A 24335-nucleotide genomic window follows, 5' to 3' on the forward strand; every position below is an offset into this window, starting at 1 on the left:
GCCATCCTAAAACACTTCACAGCCAGTTCAGTGCGGTACTTTTTGTAGTGTGGTCCCTGCTGTAATGTAGCGAGTGCACAGCAAGATCCCACAGGCGTCAGTGTGTTTTTTTGTAATGCTGTTTGAGGGCCTCAGGACATCATGTGGAATCCCCTCTTCGCGCAACCCCCCCCACTCCCACAGCCTTCCCACCCTCAGCCTTCGGGTAGGGATTTACATCCACCCACCACATAAAGGACAGACGGGGGCAAGGGTTCAACATCCAAAAGACAGGCACTTCCCACAGTGCGGCGCTCCCTCAGCACTGATCCTCCCACAGTGCGGCGCTCCCTCAACACTGACCCTCCCACAGTGCGGGCGCTCCCTCAGCACTGACCCTCCCACAGTGCGGGTGCTCCCTCAGCACTGACCCTCCGACAGTGCGGCGCTCCCTCAGCACTGACCCTCTGACAGTGCGGCACTCCCTCAGCACTGACCCTCCCACAGTGCAGCGCTCCCTCAGCACTGACCCTCCCACAGTGCGGCACTCCCTCAGCACTGACCCTCCCACAGTGCGGGCGCTCCCTCAGCACTGACCCTCCCACAGTGCGGCGCTCCCTCAGCACTGACCCTCCTACAGTGCGGCACTCCCTCAGCACTGACCCTCACACAGTGCGGTGCTCCCTCAGCACTGACCCTCCCACAGTGCGGGCGCTCCCTCAGCACTGACCCTCCCACAGTGCGGCGCTCCCTCAGCACTGACCCTCCTACAGTGCGGCACTCCCTCAGCACTGACCCTCACACAATGCGGTGCTCCCTCAGCACTGACCCTCCCACAGTGCGGGCGCTCCCTCAGCACTGACCCTCCCACAGTGCGGGCGCTCCCTCAGCACTGACCCTCCCACAGTGCGGGCGCTCCCTCAGCACTGACCCTCCCACAGTGCGGGCGCTCCCTCAGCACTGACCCTCCCACAGTGCGGCGCTCCCTCAGCACTGACCCTCCTACAGTGCGGCACTCCCTCAGCACTGACCCTCACACAATGCGGTGCTCCCTCAGCACAGACACTTGGAATGTCCATCTGGACATTTGTGCTGAGGACTCCAGTCGTGGGACTCGAACCCGTGAACTCCTGACTCGATGGGAGGGAGTGAGGGTTCTAGTCACTGGGGATTGGGGCAGATTAATCACCGTGTTTGTTTTCATAGCCTGACAAAGCACACTGCTTCGTCAACACTTTTGCTTCAAAGAGTGAAATCTTGGCCTGAACAGGTAAATGTCAGCGTTCAGCCTGCTGTTCCTGTGTGTTTGTGAAAAATGATTCTCTTTTAATCCCCTCTCGGAACAGCTTTGTGCTCGGAATGAATTGTACCTCAGATTGTTCAAAGCTTTCCAGCAAGGGAAACAGCTCGTTTAACATCTTCTGGAATGTCTTCATGCCAGCGCTGCCTCCAGCCAGCACGTTCCTCCACGGTCGCCCCTGAGTCCAGAGATAAGACCATAATCCGGGTGTGCCACGCTGTCAGAGGGTCAGTGCTGAGGGAGCGCCGCACTGTGGGAGGGTCAGTGCTGAGGGAGCGCCGCACTGTGGGAGGATCAGTGCTGAGGGAGCGCCGCACTGTCATAGGGTCAGTGCTGAGGGAGCGCCGCACTGTCGAAGGCTCAGTGCTGAGGGAGTGCCGCACTGTGGGAGGGTCAGTGCTGAGGGAGCGCCGCACTGTCATAGGGTCAGTGCTGAGGGAGCGCCGCACTGTCATAGGGTCAGTGCTGAGGGAGTGGCGCACTGTCAGGGTCAGTGCTGAGGGGGTGCCGCACTGTGGGAGGGTCAGTGCTGAGGGAGCGCCGCACTGTCATAGGGTCAGTGCTGAGGGAGCGCCGCACTGTCAGGGTCAGTGCTGAGGGAGTGCCGCACTGTCAGGGTCAGTGCTGAGGGAGCGCCGCACTGTCATAGGGTCAGTGCTGAGGGAGCGCCGCACTGTCAGGGTCAGTGCTGAGGGAGTGCCGCAGTGTTACAGGGTCAGTGCTGAGAGAGTGGCGCACTGTCAGGGTCAGTGCTGAGGGAGTGCCGCACTGTCGGAGTGTTAGTGCTGAGGGAGTGGCGCACTGTCAGGGTCAGTGCTGAGGGAGCGCCGCACTGTCAGGGTCAGTGCTGAGGGAGTGCCGCAGTGTTACAGGGTCAGTGCTGAGAGAGTGGCGCACTGTCAGGGTCAGTGCTGAGGGAGTGCCGCACTGTCGGAGTGTTAGTGCTGAGGGAGTGGCGCACTGTCAGGGTCAGTGCTGAGGGAGCGCCGCACTGTCAGGGTCAGTGCTGAGGGAGTGCCGCAGTGTTACAGGGTCAGTGCTGAGAGAACGCAGCATTGTCGGAGAGTCAGTGCTGAGGGAGCGCCGCACTGTCGGAGTGTTAGTGCTGAGGGAGCGCCGCACTGTGGGAGAGTCAGTGCTGAGGGAGTGCCGCACTGTGGGAGAGTCAGTGCTGAGGGAGTGCCGCACTGTGGGAGAGTCAGTGCTGAGGGAGCGCCGCACTGTGGGAGAGTCAGTGCTGAGGGAGTGCCGCACTGTGGGAGAGTCAGTGCTGAGGGAGTGCCGCACTGTGGGAGAGTCAGTGCTGAGGGAGTGCCGCACTGTGGGAGGGTCAGTGCTGAGGGAGTGCCGCACTGTGGGAGGGTCAGTGCTGAGGGAGTGCCGCACTGTGGGAGGGTCAGTGCTGAGAGCTCCGCATTGTGGGAGGGTCAGTGCTGAGGGGACGCCGCACTGTCGGAGTGTTAGTGCTGAGGGAGCGTTGCACTGTGGGAGCGCCACATTGTGGGAGGGTCACATTGTGGGAGGGTCAGTGCTGAGGGACATAGGAGCAGAATGAGGCCACTCGGTCCATCGAGTCTGCTCCGCCATTCAATCATGGCTGATATGTTTCTCATCCCCATTCTCCTGCCTTTTCCCCATAACCCCCGGTCCCCTTATTAATCAAGAACCTATCTAACTCTGTCTTAAAGACACTCAATGAGCCGGCCTCCACAGCCTTCTGCGGCGAAGAGTTCCACAGATTCACCACTCTCTGGCTGAAGAAATTCCTCCTCATCTCTGTTTTCAAGGATCGTCCCTTTAGCCTGAGGCTGTGCCCTCTGGTTCTAGTTTTTCCTACTAGTGGAAACATCCTCTCCACTTCCACTCTATCCAGGCCTCGCAGTATTCTGTAAGTTTCAATAAGATCCCCCCCCCATCCTTCTAAACTCCATCGGGTACAGACCCAGAGTCCTCAACCGCTGCACCCACAGCTGCGAGGGGGACAGGGTGCTGCACCCACAACTGCGAGGGGGACAGGGTGCTGCACCCATAACTGCGAGGGGGACAGGGTGCTGCACCCACAACTGCGAGGGGGACAGGGTGCTGCACCCACAACTGCGAGGGGGACAGGGTGCTGCACCCACAACTGCGAGGGGGACAGGGTGCTGCACCCACAACTGCGAGGGGGACAGGGTGCTGCACCCACAACTGCGAGGGGGACAGGGTGCTGCACCCACAACTGCGAGGGGGACAGGGTGCTGCACCCACAACTGCGAGGGGGACAGGGTGCTGCACCCACAACTGCGAGGGGGACAGGGTGCTGCACCCACAACTGCGAGGGGGACAGGGTGCTGCACCCACAACTGCGAGGAGGACAGGGTGCTGCACCCACAACTGCGAGGGGGACAGGGTGCTGCACCCACAACTGCGAGGGGGACAGGGTGCTGCACCCACAACTGCGAGGGGGACAGGGTGCTGCACCCACAACTGCGAGGGGGACAGGGTGCTGCACCCACAACTGCGAGGGGGACAGGGTGCTGCACCCACAACTGCGAGGGGGACAGGGTGCTGCACCCACAGCTGCGAGGGGGACAGGGTGCTGCACCCTCAGCTGCCTGGGGTCCTATGCTCAGGAATTCCCTCCATAAACGTCTGTCTCTCTCTCTCTCTCCCCCCTCCTTTGAGACCTTCCTTAAGAAAACCAACAGCCTTTGATCGCGCTTGCGGTCTCTGCCCTGCTATCCCCTCACGCGGCTTACTGTGAAATAGTCTTTGACAACGCAGCTTCCTAAACTGGAGGACGAGCACTCCAGAGACCCGGGGTCAAGTTTCGGGGGCCCTGGGTTCGAATCCCGCCACGACAGATGGGGAGACTGGAATTCAAGACGACACAAAAATGTGGAACTAAAAGCCCACATCCCATGAATAAAAATAATCAAGTTCTTGGAAAGCGAAGTGGTGACTCGCCGTGAGTGCAGGCTGCCTGTCTGACTGTACTCTCAGCTGTTTGGCAGTGGGGCGGTTGGGACTGCAGTAAGAAATATTCCGAGATCTGGGCCAACATTCGGAGGACAGAGCTAAACTCTGGAGATTACTGCGTCTAAATATGTATATAATATACAGTCCTAATGTAAGCAAGTATTAATTACATTTTTAGTCTTTGTGGGAGTTCGAATAGTCACTGATAGACTACATATGTTAGCGCAGAGGCCAGCCAGGTTCTGCAGGCTGTGGTATATAAAACCCATCTTCCTCAGTCAAAAACGATTCAGAGGCCGTTCGTTGCAGCTAAAACTTCGAAAATACGAATACTCCGTACTGTTTCAAAACGCAATATAATCACAGTTAAATGATCTGAACAGGAAGTCCAAATTGTGCAGGTTAGGTGGATTGGCCATGCTAAATTGCCCCTTAGTGTCCAAAGATGTGTAGGTTAGGTGGATTGACCATGCTAAATTGTCCCTTAGTGTCCAAAGATGTGCAGGTTAGGTGGATTGGCCATGCTAAATTGCCCCTTAGTGTCCAAAGATGTGTAGGTTAGGTGGATTGGCCATGCTAAATTGCCCCTTAGTGTCCAAATTGTGCAGGTTAGGTGGATTGGCCATGCTAAATTGCCCCTTAGTGTCCAAAGATGTGTAGATTAGGTGGATTGGCCATGCTAAATTGCCCCTTAGTGTCCAAAGATGTGCAGGTTAGGCGGGTTGGCCATGCTAAATTGCCCCTTAGTGTCCAAAGATGTGCAGGTTAGGCGGATTGGCCATGCTAAATTGCCCCTTAGTGTCCAAAGATGTGCAGGTTAGGCGGGTTGGCCATGCTAAATTGCCCCTTAGTGTCCAAAGATGTGCAGGTTAGGCGGATTGGCCATGCTAAATTGTCCCTTAGTGTCCAAAGATGTGCGGGTTAGGTGGATTGGCCATGCTAAATTGTCCCTTAGTGTCCAAAGATGTGCAGGTTAGGTGGATTGGCCATGCTAAATTGCCCCTTAGTGTCCAAATTGTGCAGGTTAGGTGGATTGGCCATGCTAAATTGTCCCTTAGTGTCCAAAGATGTGCGGGTTAGGTGGATTGGCCATGCTAAATTGCCCCTTAGTGTCCAAAGATGTGCAGGTTAGGTGGATTGGCCATGCTAAATTGCCCCTTAGTGTCCAAATTGTGCAGGTTAGGTGGATTGGCCATGCTAAATTGCCCCTTAGTGTCCAAAGATGTGTAGGTTAGGTGGATTGGCCATGCTAAATTGCCCCTTAGTGTCCAAAGATGTGTAGGTTAGGTGGATTGGCCATGCTAAATTGCCCCTTAGTGTCCAAAGATGTGCAGGTTAGGCGGGTTGGCCATGCTAAATTGCCCCTTAGTGTCCAAAGATGTGCAGGTTAGACGGATTGGCCATGCTAAATTGTCCCTTAGTGTCCAAAGATGTGCGGGTTAGGTGGATTGGCCATGCTAAATTGCCCCTTAGTGTCCAAAGATGTGCAGGTTGGGTGGATTGGCCATGATAAATTGCCCCTTAGTGTCCAAAGATGTGTAGGTTAGGTGGATTGGCCATGCTAAATTGTCCCTTAGTGTCCAAAGATGTGCAGGTTGGGTGGATTGGCCATGCTAAATTGCCCCTTAGTGTCCAAAGATGTGCAGGTTAGGTGGATTGGCCATGCTAAATTGCCCCTTAGTGTCCAAAGATGTGCAGGTTAGGTGGATTGGCCATGCTAAATTGCCCCTTAGTGTCCAAATTGTGCAGGTTAGGTGGATTGGCCATGCTAAATTGCCCCTTAGTGTCCAAATTGTGCAGGTTAGGTGGATTGGCCATGCTAAATTGCCCCTTAGTGTCCAAAGATGTGCAGGTTAGGCAGATTGGCCATGCTAAATTGCCCCTTAGTGTCCAAAGATGTGCAGGTTAGGCGGATTGGCCATGCTAAATTGTCCCTTAGCGTCCAAAGATGTGCGGGTTAAGCAGATTGGCCATGCTAAATTGCCCCTTAGTGTCCAAAGATGTGCAGGTTTGGTGGATTGGCCATGCTAAATTGCCCCTTAGTGTCCAAAGATGTGCGGGTTAAGCAGATTGGCCATGCTAAATTGCCCCTTAGTGTCCAAAGATGTGCAGGTTTGGTGGATTGGCCATGCTAAATTGCCCCTTAGTGTCCAAAGATGTGGGGGTTACGTGGATTGGCCATGCTAAATTGCTCCTTAGTGTCCAAAGCTGTGTAGGTTAGGCGGATTGGCCATGCTAAATTGTCCCTTAGCGTCCAAAGATGTGCAGGTTAAGCAGATTGGCCGTGCTAAATTGCCCCTTAGTGTCCAAAGATGTGCAGGTTTGGTGGATTGGCCATGCTAAATTGCCCCTTAGTGTCCAAAGATGTGCAGGTTTGGTGGATTGGCCATGCTAAATTGTCCCTTAGTGTCCAAAGATGTGCGGGTTAAGCAGATTGGCCATGCTAAATTGCCCCTTAGTGTCCAAAGATGTGCAGGTTTGGTGGATTGGCCATGCTAAATTGCCCCTTAGTGTCCAAAGATGTGGGGGTTACGTGGATTGGCCATGCTAAATTGTCCCTTAGTGTCCAAAGATGTGCGGGTTAGGCGGATTATTAGCGGGGTAAATACGTGGGTTTACGGGGTTAGGGGCTGTGTAATATGCTCTGTCAGAGAGCCGGTGCAGACTCAATGGGCCAAATGGCCTCCTCCTGCACCGTAGAGATTCTATGTTTCTGAAACAGCAGGGTTGGAGGAGTGCAGAGATCTCAGAGGATTGCAGGGCTGGAAGAGATTACAGAGAGAGAGAGACGGGACAAGGAGGGATTTGAAAATGGGGTTGAGAATGTATAAAATCGAAATGGTGTTTATCCAGGAGCCCATGTAGGCTAGCGCGGGGGAGTCACGGTTGGACAGGACTCAGTACGAGTTGGGATGAGAATGGGAGCAGGGTCAAAAGTTTATTATTTATTAACAGGATATGGGCATCGCTGGCCTGGTCCAGCATTTATTGCCCAGCCGTAAGATGTCCGTAATATCCGTAAGATATTGTCCCACGAGAAGGTGGTGGGTGAGTCGCCATCTTGAACCCACTGCAGTCCCCGTCTGGTCCCCAGACTTCTGTATCTTTTTCCCAAAGGAAGAAGGTGGAAGAGAGAATGTCCACGGTGCGTGGTGTCCTTAATTATGCTGGCTACTTTTCCCGAGTCTTCTTACTGTGTTTACCCCAGTCCAATGCCGGCATCTCCACACCATGACTACTTTTCCCATGGCAGCGGGAAGTGTAGACGGAGTCAATGGATGGGAGGCTGGTTTGCGTGATGGGACTGGGCTACATTCACAATCCTTTTGTTGTTTCTTGCGGTCTTGGTCAAAGCAGGAGCCCATACCAAGCTGTGATACATCCGGAAAGGATGCTCTCTACGGTGCGTCGGTAAAGATTGTTTTATTCATTCATGGGGTGTGGGCGAGACTGGCTGGGCCAGCATTTATTGCCCAAATCCCTGGTTGCCGTTGAACTGAGTGGTTTGTTGGGCCATTACAGAGGGCAGTTGAGAGTCAACCACATTGCTGTGGCTCTGAAGTCACGTGTATTGGTGAGAGTCGGAGCAGACATGCCAAATTTCCTTAGCCCCCTGAGAAAGTAGAGGCGTTGGTGGTCTGGACACGTAGAAACTTGAAGCTCTCAACCATTTCCACTTCATCCTGGTTGCTGTCATTGTAATTGATGTGTGATCATTGCCACTGAGACCGGAGGATATAGGAGCAGAATTAGGCCAGACAAGGGCAGCAGATTACCTTTCTTGAAGGAGATCTCAGTCCACTCGTTCCGTGGTGTTCAGGACTGACGCTCTCGTTCTAATCTCGGAATCATGTCCCCCGATCGAATTCGGTGAAAGTTGAGGTTGCGAACCAGAATGTTCCGGCCTTTGTTAATCGCAGCTTATTGTCTTGCAGGAAACTGGAAGAAGTTCACAAAGACTTCATGGACAGTAAGGACCAGGCCATAACCAAGATCTACAACGAATCCAAGGAACGAGCCAGGTAACCTCCCGGCGCGGCGGAGCGCAGAGCGGGCTGGGCCCAGGGAGGCCATGGCCGAGGCTCACGGGGGCAGGGTTGAGACTCTCAGAACCGTCCCAGCACCAGAGGAGGCCGTTTGGCCCATCCAACCAGTGCTGGCTCGTGGCAAGAGCAATATAGCGAGGCCCTCTCATTTCTCCCCCTCTGTAGCCTTTGCACACTTCACTCTCTCCTCAGACGAAGATCCAATTCTCTCCTGAATCTTCCTCCAGCATGCAGGTGGATTGGCCATGCTAGATTCTCCCTCAGTGTATCCGAATAGGCGCCAGAGTGCAGCGACGAGGGGATTTTCACACTAACTTCATTGCAGTGTTAATGTAAGCCTACTTGTGACACTAATCATAGAATCCCCACAGTGCAGAAGGAGGCCATTCAGCCCATCGAGTCTGCACCGACCACAATCCTACTCAGGCCCTATCCCCGTAACCCCACATATTTCGCCCGCTAATCCCTCTAACCTATGTATCCCGAGATACTAAGGGACAATTTAGCATGGCCAATCCACCTAACCTGCACATCTTTGGACACTGAGGGACAATTTAGCATGGCCAATCCACCTAACCCGCACATCTTTGGACACTAAGGGGCAATTTAGCACGGCCAATCCACCTAACCTGCACATCTTTGGACACTAAGGGGCAATTTAGCACGGCCAATCCACCTAACCTGCACATCTTTGGGCCCCCGTAATAAGTAAACTTGATCTCCAGTTACAGAAGACCCACGCCCCCCCCCCCACCACCACCCCCCCCCCCCCAACACACACCTCAGCCCCGATCCCTGTGTCCCGTAAATCTTTTCACACCCTCTCCAAAGCCCTCCCGTCCTTCTCACAGTCTAGTTTAAAGTCTATTTTATTATCGTCACAAGTAGGCTGACATTAACACTGCGGTGAAGTTAGTGTGAGAATCTCCCAGCAGCGAGGACGCACTATGAACGGCGTGAGCTGGGGAGGGGGGGGGGGAATCCCTGCAGTGACTGAGCATCTTTGTGACTGTGTACGTGAGGCAGCTGGCGTGTGAGCTCTCCACTGACTGCTGGCAGCTTTAAACTTTTATTACCGAGCCTATAATTAAGGTTTAAGCGGAGATAAAGGACTGGTTTATTGGTGTGCTTCAACCCGCCACTGATTACAGCGTTCGGGGAATGTTAATATCTGTGGCACCTTTTTTATTGCCCACACGGGTTTGGTATGGGTTTCAGACACTCCCATTGCGATATTATGTTTTCCTGGAATGCTCCCAGCCGGAGATTTTGAAGCAACCAAGCTTCGTAGCAGCTTGCAAAAGCCTCCAGTATCATGAAGCAGTCATCCAGTGTCCTGTTTTGAAGGGGCTGCCTCACGCCTCGGCAATGATTTGATTTATTACTGTCACATGTATTAGTATATGGTGAAAAGTATTGGTTCTTGCGCGCTATACAGACAAAGCATACCGTTCATAGAGAAGGAAAGGAGAGGGTGCAGAATGTAGTGTTACAGTCACAGCTAGGGTGCAGAGAAAGATCAGCTTAATATTTGATTTGATTTATTATTGTCACATGTATTGGGATACAGTGAAAAGTATTGTTTCTTGCGCGCTATACAGACAAAGCATACCGTTCATAGAGATGGAAAGGAGAGGGTGCAGAATGTAGTGTTACAGTCACAGCTAGGGTGCAGAGAAAGGTCAACTTAATGCGAGGTAGGTCCATTCAAAAGTCTGACAGCAGCAGGGAAGAAGCTGTTCTTGAGTCGGTCGGTACGTGACCTCAGACTTTGGTATCTTTTTCCCGACGGAAGAAGGTGGAAGAGAGAATGTCCGGGGTGCGTGGGGTCCTTGATTATGCCGGCTGCTTTTCCCCGAGGCAGCGGGAAGTGTAGACAGAGTCAATGGATGGGAGGCTGGTTTGCATGATGGATTGGGCTTTATTCACGACCCCTTTGTAGTTCCTTGCGGTCTTGGGCAGAGCAGGAGCCCCATACCAAGCTGTGATACATCCGGAAAGAATGCTTTCTATGGTGCATCTGTAAAAGTTGGTGAGAGTCGTAGCTGACATGCCAAATTTCCTTAGCCTCCTGAGAAAGTAGAGGCGTTGGTGGGGCTTTCGTAACTATAGTGTCGGCGTGGGGGGGACCAGGACAGGTTGTTGGTGACCTGGACACCTAGAAATCTTTTACTGGGTGGGTGTGGCGCATTGGACTGCGCTCTGAGCCTCGATCGCTGCATTAAAAAAAACAGCCGGTGACGAGTCAGGTGTCCAGCTTGGAGAAATGCTGCCCTCTCATCAACAATCCCCATGTTCAAAACTCCTGTTTCCTTCCGTCCCAGCCCCCCCCGGTCAAGAACTGCACCCTAAACCGCTTCGCTCAACAAATCTACCCCCCCCCCCCTCCCCACACACCAGGATGACACAAAGCCGGAGTCAGGAAATGGGGAAAGAGAGTTTGGGAATCATTGTGCTGCAGAACCAGCCCTGGACTACCTTCCGTGCTGCCCATCGCGTGTCCCACACAGACAATAAATCTTCAGTCGCGACCCTCTCTACCTCGGTCACATCCGAGGCCGCTACAGCCCTTACCCCAACCCGCCATCGCTGGCAAAGCCTCCATTCCCAAGATTCCGGTCCTCGTGCGCTTTCCGGCTTTGTGCCACCAATGGCAGCCGTGCCTTCAGCCGCCTAAAGTCCGTGAGCACTGGGGGGGAATGGCAGAGAACCGCTGGCGGAAATGCAGCGTCCAGCAGTAGGCCAAAGATGTGCGGGTTAGGTGGATTGGCCGTGATAAATTGACCCCGGTGTGAAGAGGATTAGCAGGGTAAATATGCGGGGTTACGGGGATGGGACCTGGATGGGATTGTAGTCGGTGCAGACTCGATAGGCCGAATGGCCTCCTCCTGCACTGTAGGGATTCTATGGGATTCTGTGACTCGGGGAACCGCAGTGTAGAGCACTGGGGGAATGGCAGTGTCCTGCACTGGGGGAATGGCAGTGCCCTGCACTGGGGGAATGGCAGTGCTGTGCACTGGGGAATGGCAGTGTCCTGCACTGGGGGATTGGCAGTGTCCTGCACTGGGGGAATGGCAGTGCCCTGCACTGGGGGAACGGCAGTGCCCTGCACTGGGGGAATGGCAGTGTCCTGCACTGGGGGAACGGCAGTGTCCAGCCCTGGGGGCGTGGCAGTGTTCAGCACTGGGGAAACGGCAGTGTCCAGCACTGGGGGAACAGCAGTGTCCAGCCCTGGGGGAACGGCAGTGTCCTGCACTGGGGGAATGGCAGTGTTCAGCACTGGGGGAACGGCAGTGTCCTGCACTGGGGGGACGGCAGTGTCCTGCACTGGGGGAACGGCAGTGTCCAGCACTGGGGGAACGGCAGTGCAACACTGGGAGAATGGCAGTGTCCTGCAATGGGGGAAAGGCAGTGGAGCACTGGGAGAATGGCGGTGTCCTGCACTGGGGGAATGGCAGTGTCCTGCAATGGGGGAAAGGCAGTGCAACACTGGGGGGACAGCAGTGTCCTGCACTGGGGGGACGGCAGTGTCCTGCACTGGGGGAACGGCAGTGTCTTGCACTGGGGGAATGGCAGTGTCCTGCACTGGGGAACGGCAGTGCAACACTGGGGAAATGGCAGTGTTCTGCACTGGGGGAACGGCAGTGTCCAGCACTGGGGGAACAGCAGTGCACCACTGGGGGAACGGCAGTGCCCTGCACTGGAGGAATGGCAGTGTCCTGCACTGGGGGAACGGCAGTGCCCTGCACTGGGGAACGGCAGTGTCCTGCACTGGGGAAACGGCAGTGTCCAGCACTGGGGGAATGGCAGTGTCCTGCACTGGGGGAACAGCAGTGCACCACTGGGGGAACGGCAGTGCCCTGCACTGGAGGAATGGCAGTGTCCTGCACTGGGGGAATGGCAGTGTCCTGCACTGGGGGAACGGCAGTGCAACACTGGGGGAAATGGCAATCTCCTGCACTGGGGGAACGGCAGTGTCCTGCACTGGGGAACAGCAGTGTCCTGCACTGGGGGAATGGCAGTGTCCTGCACTGGGGGAACGGCAGTGTCCTGCACTGGGGAAGAGCAGTGTCCTGCACTGGGGGAACGGCAGTGTCCTGCACTGGGGGAACGGCAGTGTCCTGCACTGGGGGAATGGCAGTGTCCCGCACTGGGAGAATGGCAGTGTCCTGCACTGGGGGAACGGCAGTGCCCTGCACTGGGGGAATGGCAGTGTCCTGCACTGGGGGAACAGCAGTGTCCTGCACTGGGGGAACGGCAGTGTCCTGCCCTGGGGGCGTGGCAGTGTTCAGCACTGGGGGCGTGGCAGTGGAGCACTGGGGGCATGGCAGTGGAGCACTGGTGGAATGGCAGTGTCCTGCACTGGGGAACGGCAGTGCCCTGCACTGGGGGCGTGGCAGTGGAGCACTGGGGGAATGGCAGTGGAGCACTGGGGGAATGGCAGTGGAGCACTGGGGGCGTGGCAGTGGAGCACTGGGGGAACGGCAGTGCCCTGCACTGGGGGAACGGCAGTGTCCTGCACTGGGGGAACGGCAGTGTCCTGCACTTGGGGCGTGGCAGTGGAGCACTGGGGGAACGGCAGTGCACAGCACTGGGGGATTGGCAGTGCACAGCACTGGGGGCGTGGCAGTGGAGCACTGGGGGCGTGGCAGTGGAGCACTGGGGGAGTGGCAGTGTCCTGCACTGGGGGAGTGGCAGTGTTCAGCACTGGGGTAATGGCAGTGTCCTGCACTGGGGCACGGCAGTGTCCTGCACTGGGGGAACGGCAGTGGAGCACTGGGGGAACGTCAGTGCTGTGCACTGGGGAATGGCAGTGTCCTGCACTGGGGGATTGGCAGTGTCCTGCACTGGGGGAATGGCAGTGTCCTGCACTGGGGGATTGGCAGTGCCCTGCACTGGGGGAATGGCAGTGTCCTGCACTGGGGGAACGGCAGTGTCCAGCCCTGGGGGCGTGGCAGTGTTCAGCACTGGGGAAACGGCAGTGTTCAGCACTGGGGGCGTGGCAGTGTTCAGCACTGGGGAAACGGCAGTGTCCTGCACTAGGGGAACGGCAGTGTCCTGCACTGGGGGAACGGCAGTGTCCCGCACTGGGGGAACGGCAGTGTCCTGCACTGGGGGAACGGCAGTGTCCTGCACTGGGGGAACGGCAGTGTCCAGCCCTGGGGGAACGGCAGTGTCCTGCACTGGGGGAATGGCAGTGTTCAGCACCCTGACCCTCCCACATTCCTCTATGCCTGGGCTTCTGCTCGATATGAGCAGCCCCCCTGTATTCACTCAGATTGGTAATGTGGAGCAGTGACGGAAGCACTCAGGAGGCCGGGGGAAGCAACCTTTAACATCAGTGGCGGATAAGATAGCAGCAGTGTGAGGGAACCGAGCAGAGAAAGTGAAATCTGGAGATAATAATGTTCTCCCACAGCCAGGAGCCCCCGGAGGTTGAGAGTGAAGCTGTGAATGGTTCACACTTCGTCTGCCCTCGTCACTGGCCTTGTAATCATTCCCGTCTGCTGACTTCCAACACAATCCTGCTACATTCTCACTCCGTCTGTGTTTGCGTTGGCGCTGTTGATCAGGGGCAGTACACATGCTCACACATCCAAACCAATTCTCTCCCTCTCTCTCTGAACATTGGACCAGGAGGAGGCCATTCGGCCCCTTGAACCAGTGCTGCCCATTCAGCTGGATCATGTAAACTCTGCCTTCCGGCCTTGTCTCTCTCATGCCGAACAAAAAACACTTCCTCAATAAATCTTTATTTATTATTGTCACATGTATTGAGATACAGTGAAAAGGATTGTTTCTTGCGCACTATACAGACAAAGCATACCGTTCATAGAGAAGGAAAGGAGAGAGTGCAGAATGTAATGTTATAGTCACAGCTAGGGTGGAGAGAAAGATCAACCTAGTGCGAGGTAGGTCCATTCAAAAGTCTGACAGCAGCAGGGAAGAAGCTGTTCTTGAGTCGGTCGGTGCGTGACCTCAGACTTTTGTATCTTTTTCCCGACGGAAGAAGGTGGAAGAGAGAATGTCCGGGGTGCGTGGGGTCCTTAATTATGCTGACTGCTTTTCCCGAGGCAGCGGGAAGTGTAGACAGAGTCAATGGATGGGAGGCTGGTTTGCGTGATGGGACTGGGCTACATTCACCCTTTGTAGTTCCTCGCAGTCTTGGGCAGAGCAGGAGCCCATACCAAGCTGTGATACATCCGGAAAGGATGCTTTCTATGGTGCATCTGTAAAAGTTGGTGAGAGTCGTAGCGGACATGGAATCATAGAATCCCTACAGTGCAGAGGGAGGCCATTCAGCCCATTGAGTTTGTACCGACCACAATCCCGCCCAGGCCCTATCCGCATAACCCTACTTGTTTACCCTACTAATCCCCTGACACTAAGGGGCAATTTAGCATGGCCAATCTCCTGCACATCCCCAACCATCCCTGTCTCTGTAACCTCCTCCAGCCCCGACACCCCTCCCTATCTCTGTAACCACCTCCAGCCCCTACACCCCTCCCTATCTCTGTCACCTCCTCCAGCCCCTACACCCCTCCCTATCTCTGTAACCTCCTCCAGCCCCTACACCCCTCCCTATCTCTGTAACCTCCTCCAGCCCCTACAGCCCTCCTTATTTCTGTAATCTCCTCCAGCCCCTCCAATCTTCTCTATCTCTGTAACCTCCTCCAGCCCCTCCAACCCTCCCTATCTCTGTAACCTCCTCCAGCCCCTACAACCTCCTTATTTCTGTAATCTCTTCCAGCCCCTCCAACTCTCCCTATCTCTGGAACCTCCTCCAGCCCCTCCAACCCTCCCTATCTCTGTAACCTCCTCCAGCCCCTCCAACCCTCCCTATCTCTGTAACCTCCACCAGCCCCTACAACCCTCCCTATCTCTGTAACCTCCTCCAGCCCTCCAACCCTCCCTATCTCTGTAACCTCCACCAGCCCCTCCAACCCTCCCTATCTCTGTAACCTCCTCCAGCCCTCCAACCCTCCCTATCTCTGTAACCTCCTCCAGCCCTCCAACCCTCCCTATCTCTGTAACCTCCACCAGCCCCTCCAACCCTCCCTATCTCTGTAACCTCCTCCAGCCCCTCCAACCCTCCCTATCTCTGTAACCTCCACCAGCCCCTCCAACCCTCCCTATCTCTGTAACCTCCTCCAGCCCTCCAACCCTCCCTATCTCTGTAACCTCCACCAGCCCCTCCAACCCTCCCTATCTCTGTAACCTCCTCCAGCCCCTCCAACCCTCCCTATCTCTGTAACCTCCACCAGCCCCTCCAACCCTCCCTATCTCTGTAACCTCCACCAGCCCCTCCAACCCTCCCTATCTCTGTAACCTCCTCCAGCCCTCCAACCCTCCCTATCTCTGTAACCTCCACCAGCCCCTCCAACCCTCCCTATCTCTGTAACCTCCTCCAGCCCCTCCAACCCTCCCTATCTCTGTAACCTCCACCAGCCCCTCCAACCCACCGAGATCTCTACAATCTCCAATTCCAGCCTCTTGAGCATCCCCCGATTCCATTCGTTCTGCCATTGGCGGCCGTGCCTTCAGCTGCCTGTGGGTGCCCGAACATTTGGAATTCCCTCCCTGTCGAATCATAGAATCCCTACAGTGCAGAAGGAGGCCATTCAGCCCATCGAGTCTGCACCAATCCCACTCAGGACCTATCCCCATAACCCCATGCATTTACCCTAACTAGTCCCCCTGACACTAAGGGGCAATTTAGCACGGCCAATCCACCTAACCTGCACATCCCTGGACTGTGGGTGGAAACCGGAGCACCCGGAGGAAACCCACGCAGACATGGGGAGAACGTGCAGACTCCACGCAGACAGTAACCCAAGGCTGGGAATCGAACCCGGGTCCCTGGCGCTGTGGGGCAGCAGTGCTAACCCACTGTGCCACCACGCCACCCCGAATTTCCTAAGCCTCCAGAGAATGTAGGGGTGTTGGTGAGCTTGCTTAACCATAGCATTGGCGTGGAGCGACCAGGACAGGTTGTTGGTGATATGGGCATCGAGAAATCATGGCTGGGATGTGTCTTGTGTAAAACCAGGAAGATGGAAGGGTTTGACGCTAAATCTGAATGAAATATAAAACCCCTCGGAGCCCACACTGGCCAGAGAGTCTGGCACACAGGGTCTCAGGGTAAGAGCGTCGGCCATTTTAGACTGAGCTGAGGAGACATTTCTCCACTCGGAGGGTGACGAATATTTGGAATTCTCTGCCCCGGAGGGCCGCGGAAGATCAGCCACTGAGGAAGTCGATAGTGCTGAGGCACGTGGAGCTGAGGAAGGTGACCAGCTCGTGGTCTCATTGCCTGGCGGGGCAGGCTTGAGGGGCTGAATGGCCATCTCCTGTTCCATTTGGCATGTCCGCTGCGACTCTCACCAACTTTTACAGCTGCGCCATAGAAAGCATTCTTTCTGGTTGTATCACAGCTCGGTATGGGGCTCCTGCTCTGCCCATGGGTGGCACAGTGGTTGGCGCTGCTGTCCCACAGCACCAGGGACCCGGGTTCGATTCCTGGCCTCGGATCACTGTCTGTGCGGAGTCTGCACGTTCTCCCCCCCCCGTGTCTGCGTGGGTTTCCTCTGGGCGCTCCGGTTTCCTCCCACAGTCCGAAAGACGTGCAGGTTAGGGTGCATCAACCCCAACAGGCACCGGAATGTGGCGACTAAGGGATTTTCACAGTAACTTCATTGCACTGTTAATGCGAGCCTTACTTGTGACACTAATAAATAAACTTTAAAAAAAGATCGCAAGAAAGGGTCGTGAATGTAGCCCAATCCCATCGCGCAAACCAGCCTCCCGTCCATTGACTCCGTCGACACTTCCCGCTGCCTTGGGGAAAAGCAGCCGGCATAATCAAGGACCCCACGCACCCCGGACATTCTCTCTTCCACCTTCTTCCGTCGGGAAAAAGATACAAAAGTCTGAGGTCACGGACCGACCGACTCAAGAACAGCTTCTTCCCTGCTGCCGTCAGACTTTTGAATGGACCTACCTCACACTGAGTTGATCTTTCTCGACACCCTAGCTATGACTGTAACACTACATTCTGCACTCTCTCCTTTCCTTCTCTATGAACAGTATGTTTAGTCTGTATAGCGCGCAAGAAACAATACTTTTCACTGTATCCCAATACATGTGACAATAATAAATCAAATCAACATTCAAGGATGGCAGGAAGGGTCGTCCTTCAGTGTGAGTGGTTTTTAAAAATGTTTGTGGAATTAGGGCGTTCTTTACCCTGCTTCTCTCCATCTCCAAGACAGGCACCACCTCTTTCTCCGATCATGTCTCTGCCATTCCCCATACTGCCCTTTGGACACACATTGTTTCCAGCAGGGGCCCTGGGCTTAGTGACTTCCGCATCTCCCAAACCTGCCACCTCCAGCACAAGGGAGACAGGTGTGTGGGAATGCCCACCACCTACAAGCTGCCCTCCCTCCCTCCGAGCCACTCGCCATCCCGACTTGGAAATATATCGGCCGTTCCTTCACTGTGGCTGGGGTCAAAATCCTGGAACTCCCTCCCTAACAGCACAGTGGGTGTACCTACACCACACAGGGACTGACTGATGTCCAATCCCAATGCTAGAACTCCCTCCCTAACAGCACGGTGGGTGTACCTACATCACACAGGGACTGACTGATGTCCAATCACAATGCTAGAACTCCCTCCCTAACAGCACGGTGGGTGTACCTACACCACACAGGGACTGACTGATGTCCAATCACAATCCTGGAACTCCCTCCCTAACAGCACTGTGGGTGTACCTACACCACACAGGGACTGACTGATGTCCAATCACAATGCTAGAACTCCCTCCCTAACAGCACGGTGGGTGTACCTACATCACACAGGGACTGACTGATGTCCAATCCCAATGCTAGAACTCCCTCCCTAACAGCACGGTGGGTGTACCTACATCACACGCGACTGACTGATGTCCAATCACAATCCTTGAACTCCCTCCCTAACAGCACTGTGGGTGTACCTACACCACACACCGGGGACTGACTGATGTCCGATCACGATCCTGGAACTCCCTCCCTAACAGCACTGTGGGTGTACCTACACCACACACGGGGACTGACTGATGTTCAATCACAATCCTGGAACTCCCTCCCTAACAGCACTGTGGGTGTACCTACACCACACGGGGACTGACTGATGTCCAATCACAATCCTGGAACTCCCTCCCTAACAGCACTGTGGGTGTACCTACACCACACACGGGGACTGACTGATGTCCAATCACAATGCTAGAACTCCCTCCCTAACAGCACGGTGGGTGTACCTACACCACACACGGGGACTGACTGATGTCCAATCACAATCCTGGAACTCCCTCCCTAACAGCGCTGAGGGTGTACCTACGCCACACACGGGGACTGACTGATGTCCAATCACAATCCTGGAACTCCCTCCCTAACAGCACTGTCATTGACTTCAGCAGCTCCTGAACGTGGCCAACCAGCTCCTTCCTTGAGAGTGACAAACAAGGCCTCAGCCACACAATGTACATAAAGGAACGTCCCAGACTGCAGACTGTCAGCCTTGTGGTCCCACTCTCTCCATAAAGCACCCCGAGATAGCACCCGCCACATCCATATGTGACAGTGTGTGGGGGTGTTTGTGAGAGAGAGAGAGAGTGTGTGTGGGTGTTTGTGAGTGTGTGGGTGTTAGTGAGAGTGTGTATGCAGTCAGAGACAGAATGTGAGCTTGTGTGTGTATGTGAGAGTTTGTGTACATGAGTGTGTGTTTGTGTGAGAGTGTGTGTGAGTATGTGTAAGTGTGAGTCTGTGAGTGACTGTGCGTGAGTTTGAGTCTGTGAGAGCGTGTGTGTATGTGAGAGTGTGCAAGTGTGTGCGACAGTTTGTGAGCGAGAAGACTGAGTACAAGTGTCTGCCTGTGAGAGTGTTTGTGTTTCTGTGTGAGAGAGTTTCTGTACATTGTGTGTGTCTGTGTGTGAAAGAGAAAGTGTTTGTGTATGTGTGTTTGTATTTGTGTGTGTGAGAGTATGCATGTGTGTGCGTGTGTGTAGGTGTATGTGAGAGAGAATGTGTGTTGTGCGTTTGTGTGTGTAGAATAGAACAGTACAGCACAGAACAGGCCCTTCGGCCCACGATGTTGTGCCGAGCTTTATCTGAAACCAAGATCAAGCTATCCCACTCCCTATCATCCTGGTGTGCTCCATGTGCCTATCCAATAACCGCTTAAATGTTCCTAAAGTGTCTGACTCCACTATCACTGCAGGCAGTCCATTCCACACCCCAACCACTCTCTGCGTAAAGAACCTACCTCTGATATCCTTCCTGTATCTCCCACCATGAACCCTATAGTTATGCCCCCTTGTAATAGCTCCATCCACCCGAGGAAATAGTCTTTGAGCGTTCACTCTATCTATCCCCTTCATCATTTTATAAACCTCTATTAAGTCTCCCCTCAGCCTCCTCCGCTCCAGAGAGAACAGCCCTAGCTCCCTCAACCTTTCCTCATAAGACCTACCCTCCAAACCAGGCAGCATCCTGGTAAATCTCCTCTGCACTCTTTCCAGCGCTTCCACATCCTTCTTATAGTGAGGTGACCAGAACTGCACACAATATTCCAAATGTGGTCTCACCAAGGTCCTGTACAGTTGCAGCATAACCCCACGGCTCTTAAACTCCAACCCCCTGTTAATAAAAGCTAACACACTATAGGCCTTCTTCACAGCTCTATCCACTTGAGTGGCAACCTTTAGAGATCTGTGGATATGGACCCCAAGATCTCTCTGTTCCTCCACAGTCTTCAGAACCCTACCTTTGACCCTGTAATCCACATTTAAATTAGTCCTACCAAAATGAATCACCTCACATTTATCAGGATTAAACTCCATTTGCCATTTTTCAGCCCAGCTTTGCATCCTATCTCTGTCTCTTTGCAGCCTACAACAGCCCTCCACCTCATCCACTACTCCACCAATCTTGGTGTCATCAGCAAATTTACTGATCCACCCTTCAGCCCCCTCCTCTAAGTCATTAATAAAAATCACAAAGAGCAGAGGACCAAGCACTGATCCCTGTGGCACTCCGCTAGCAACCTGCCTCCAATCCGAAAATTTTCCATCCACCACCACCCTCTGTCTTCGATCAGCCAGTTACCTATCCAATCGGCCAACTTTCCCTCTATCCCACACCTCCTCACTTTCATCATAAGCTGACCATGGGGGACCTTATCAAACGCCTTACTAAAATCCATGTATATGACATCAACTGCCCTACCTTCATCAACACACTTAGTTACCTCCTCAAAAAATTCTATCAAATTTGTGAGGCACGACTTGCCCTTCACGAATCCGTGCTGACTATCCCGGATTAATCCGCATCTTTCTAAATGGCCGTAAATCCCATCCCCAAGGACCTTTTCCATCAATTTACCAACCACCGAAGTAAGACTAACCGGTCTATAATTACCAGGGTCATTTCTATTCCCTTTCTTAAACAGAGGAACAACATTCGCCACTCTCCAGTGTGTGTGTGTGTGTGTGTGTGAGAAAGTGAGAGTCAACGTGTATGTGACAGTGTGCTTGTGTGTGTGCATGACTCAGTGTGTTGATGACTCAGTGTATGTGTGTGTGTCAGTGTGTGAATGTGTGTGAGAGATTGTGTATGGATGTATTTTTGTGTGTGTGTGAGTGTGTGTATTCTGTGTTTGTGAGTATATTTCTGTGTGTCAGTATATTTCTGAGTGATTGTGTGCGTGATTTTGTGTGTGTGTGAGTATATTTCTTTGTGTGAGTATATTTCTGTGTGTGTGAGTATATTTCTGTGTGTGTGTGAGTATATTTCTGTGTGCGTGTGAGTATATTTCTGTGTGCGTGTGAGTATATTTCTGTGTGTGTGTGAGTATATTTCTGTGTGTGTGTGAGTATATTTCTGTGTGTGTGAGTATATTTCTGTGTGTGTGAGTATATTTCTGTGTGTGTGTGAGTATATTTCTATGTGTGTGAGTATATTTCTGTGTGTGTGAGTATATTTCTGTGTGTGTGAGTATATTTCTGTGTGTGTGTGAGTATATTTCTGTGTGTGTGTGAGTATATTTCTGTGTGTGTGTGAGTATATTTCTGTGTGTGTGTGAGTATATTTCTGTGTGTGTGTGAGTATATTTCTGTGTGTGTGAGTATATTTCTGTGTGTGTGTGAGTATATTTCTGTGTGTGTGTGAGTATATTTCTGTGTGTGTGAGTATATTTCTGTGTGTGTGAGTATATTTCTGTGTGTGTGTGAGTATATTTCTATGTGTGTGAGTATATTTCTGTGTGTGTGAGTATATTTCTGTGTGTGTGAGTATATTTCTGTGTGTGTGTGAGTATATTTCTGTGTGTGTGTGAGTATATTTCTGTGTGTGTGTGAGTATATTTCTGTGTGTGTGTGAGTATATTTCTGTGTGTGTGTGAGTATATTTCTGTGTGTGCGTGAGTTTATTTCTATGTGTGTGAGTATATTTCTGTGTGTGTGAGTATATTTCTGTGTGTGTGAGTATATTTCTGTGTGTGTGTGAGTATATTTCTGTGTGTGCGTGAGTATATTTCTGTGTGTGTGAGTATATTTCTGTGTGTGTGTGAGTATATTTCTGTGTGTGTGTGAGTATATTTCTGTGTGTGTGTGAGTATATTTCTGTGTGTGTGTGAGTTTATTTCCGTGTGTGTGAGTATATTTCTGTGTGAGTATATTTCTGTGTGTGTGAGTATATTTCTGTGTGTGTGTGTGAGTATATTTCTGTGTGTGTGTGAGTATATTTCTGTGAGAGTGTGAGTATATTTCTGTGTGTGTGTGAGCATATTTCTGTGTGCGTGAGTTTATTTCCATGTGTGTGAGTATATTTCTGTGTGAGTATATTTCTGTGTGTGTGAGTATATTTCTGTGTGTGTGAGTATATTTCTGTGTGTGTGTGTGAGTATATTTCTGTGTGTGTGTGTGAGTATAATTCTGTGTGTGCGTGAGTATATTTCCGTGTGTGTGAGTATATTTCTGTGTGTGTGTGAGTATATTTCTGTGAGAGTGTGAGTATATTTCTGTGAGAGTGTGAGTATATTTCTGTGTGTGTGTGAGTATATTTCCGTGTGTGTGAGTGTATTTCTGCGTGTGCGTGAGTATATTTCTGTGTGTGTGTGAGTATATTTCCGTGTGTGTGAGTATATTTCTGTGTGTGTGTGAGTATATTTCTGTGTGTGTGTGAGTTTATTTCTGTGAGCGTGAGTATATTTCTGTGTGTGTGTGAGTATATTTCTGTGTGTGTGTGAGTTTATTTCTGTGAGCGTGAGTATATTTCTGTGTGTGTGTGAGTATATTTCTGCGTGTGTGAGTATATTTCTGTGTGTGTGTGAGTATATTTCTGTGTGTGTGTGAGTTTATTTCTGTGAGCGTGAGTATATTTCTGTGTGTGTGTGAGTATATTTCTGCGTGTGTGAGTATATTTCTGTGTGTGTGTGAGTATATTTCTGCGTGTGTGTGAGTATATTTCTGTGAGCGTGAGTATATTTCTGTGTGTGTGAGTATATTTCTGCGTGTGTGTGAGTATATTTCTGTGTGCGTGAGTTTATTTCTGTGAGCGTGAGTATATTTCTGTGTGTGTGTGAGTATATTTCTGTGTGTGTGTGAGTATATTTCTGTGTGTGTGTGAGTATATTTCTGTGTGTGTGTGAGTATATTTCTGTGTGTGTGTGAGTATATTTCTGCGTGTGTGTGAGTATATTTCTGTGTGTGTGAGGATATTTCCGTGTGTGTGAGTATATTTCTGTGTGTGAGTTTATTTCTGTGTGTGTGTGAGTATATTTCTGCGTGTGTGAGTATATTTCTGTGTGTGTGTGAGTATATTTCTGCGTGTGTGTGAGTATATTTCTGTGTGTGTGAGTATATTTCCGTGTGTGTGACTATATTTCTGTGTGTGTGAGTTTATTTCTGTGTGTGTGTGAGTATATTTCTGCGTGTGTGAGTTTATTTCTGTGTGTGTGTGAGTATATTTCTGCGTGTGTGTGAGTATATTTCTGTGTGTGTGAGTGTATTTCCGTGTGTGTGAGTATATTTCTGTGTGTGTGAGTTTATTTCTTTGTGTGTGTGAGTATATTTCTGCGTGTGTGAGTTTATTTCTGTGTGTGAGTATATTTCTGCGTGTGTGAGTATATTTCTGTGTGTGCGTGAGTTTATTTCTGCGTGTGTGAGTATATTTCTGTGTGTGTGTGAGTATATTTCCGTGTGTGTGAGTATATTTCCGTGTGTGTGAGTATATTTCTGCGTGTGTGTGAGTTTATTTCCGTGTGTGTGAGTATATTTCCGTGTGTGTGAGTATATTTCTGTGTGCGTGAGTTTATTTCTGTGTGCGTGAGTATATTTCCGTGTGTGTGAGTATATTTCTGTGTGTGTGTGAGTATATTTCTGTGTGTGTGTGAGTTTATTTCCGTGTGTGTGAGTTTATTTCTGTGTGTGTGTGAGTATATTTCTGTGTGTGTGTGAGTTTATTTCCGTGTGTGTGAGTATATTTCTGTGTGTGTGTGAGTATATTTCTGTGTGTGTGTGAGTTTATTTCCGTGTGTGTGAGTTTATTTCCGTGTGTGTGAGTTTATTTCTGTGTGTGTGTGAGTATATTTCTGTGTGTGTGTGAGTTTATTTCCGTGTGTGTGAGTATATTTCTGTGTGTGTGTGAGTATATTTCCGTGTGCGTGAGTATATTTCCGTGTGTGTGAGTATATTTCTGTGTGTGTGTGAGTATATTTCTGTGTGTGTGTGAGTTTATTTCCGTGTGTGTGAGTATATTTCTGTGTGTGTGTGAGTATATTTCCGTGTGTGTGAGTATATTTCTGTGTGTGTGAGTATATTTCTGTGTGTGTGTGAGTATATTTCCGTGTGTGTGAGTATATTTCTGTGTGTGTGTGAGTATATTTCTGTGTGTGTGTGAGTTTATTTCCGTGTGTGTGAGTATATTTCCGTGTGTGTGAGTATATTTCTGTGTGTGTGTGAGTATATTTCCGTGTGCGTGAGTATATTTCCGTGTGTGTGAGTATATTTCTGT

The 24335-nt window shown here is 51.9% G+C and overlaps 1 long non-coding RNA gene across 1 annotated transcript in view; it reads left to right on the forward strand.

Moving 5' to 3' along the window:
• The first annotated feature begins 1148 nt into the window (after window positions 1-1148).
• Window positions 1149-24335, forward strand: part of LOC144487622 (uncharacterized) — a 52695-nt gene continuing 29508 nt past the window's right edge. The window contains exons 1-2 of the long non-coding RNA XR_013496440.1: window positions 1149-1249; window positions 8173-8259. This is a non-coding gene — a long non-coding RNA (uncharacterized LOC144487622). The remainder of the gene's footprint in view (window positions 1250-8172; window positions 8260-24335) is intronic.

The sequence above is a fragment of the Mustelus asterias genome, unplaced genomic scaffold (genome assembly GCF_964213995.1).
Source record: "Mustelus asterias unplaced genomic scaffold, sMusAst1.hap1.1 HAP1_SCAFFOLD_930, whole genome shotgun sequence".
Lineage (NCBI taxonomy): Eukaryota > Metazoa > Chordata > Chondrichthyes > Carcharhiniformes > Triakidae > Mustelus > Mustelus asterias.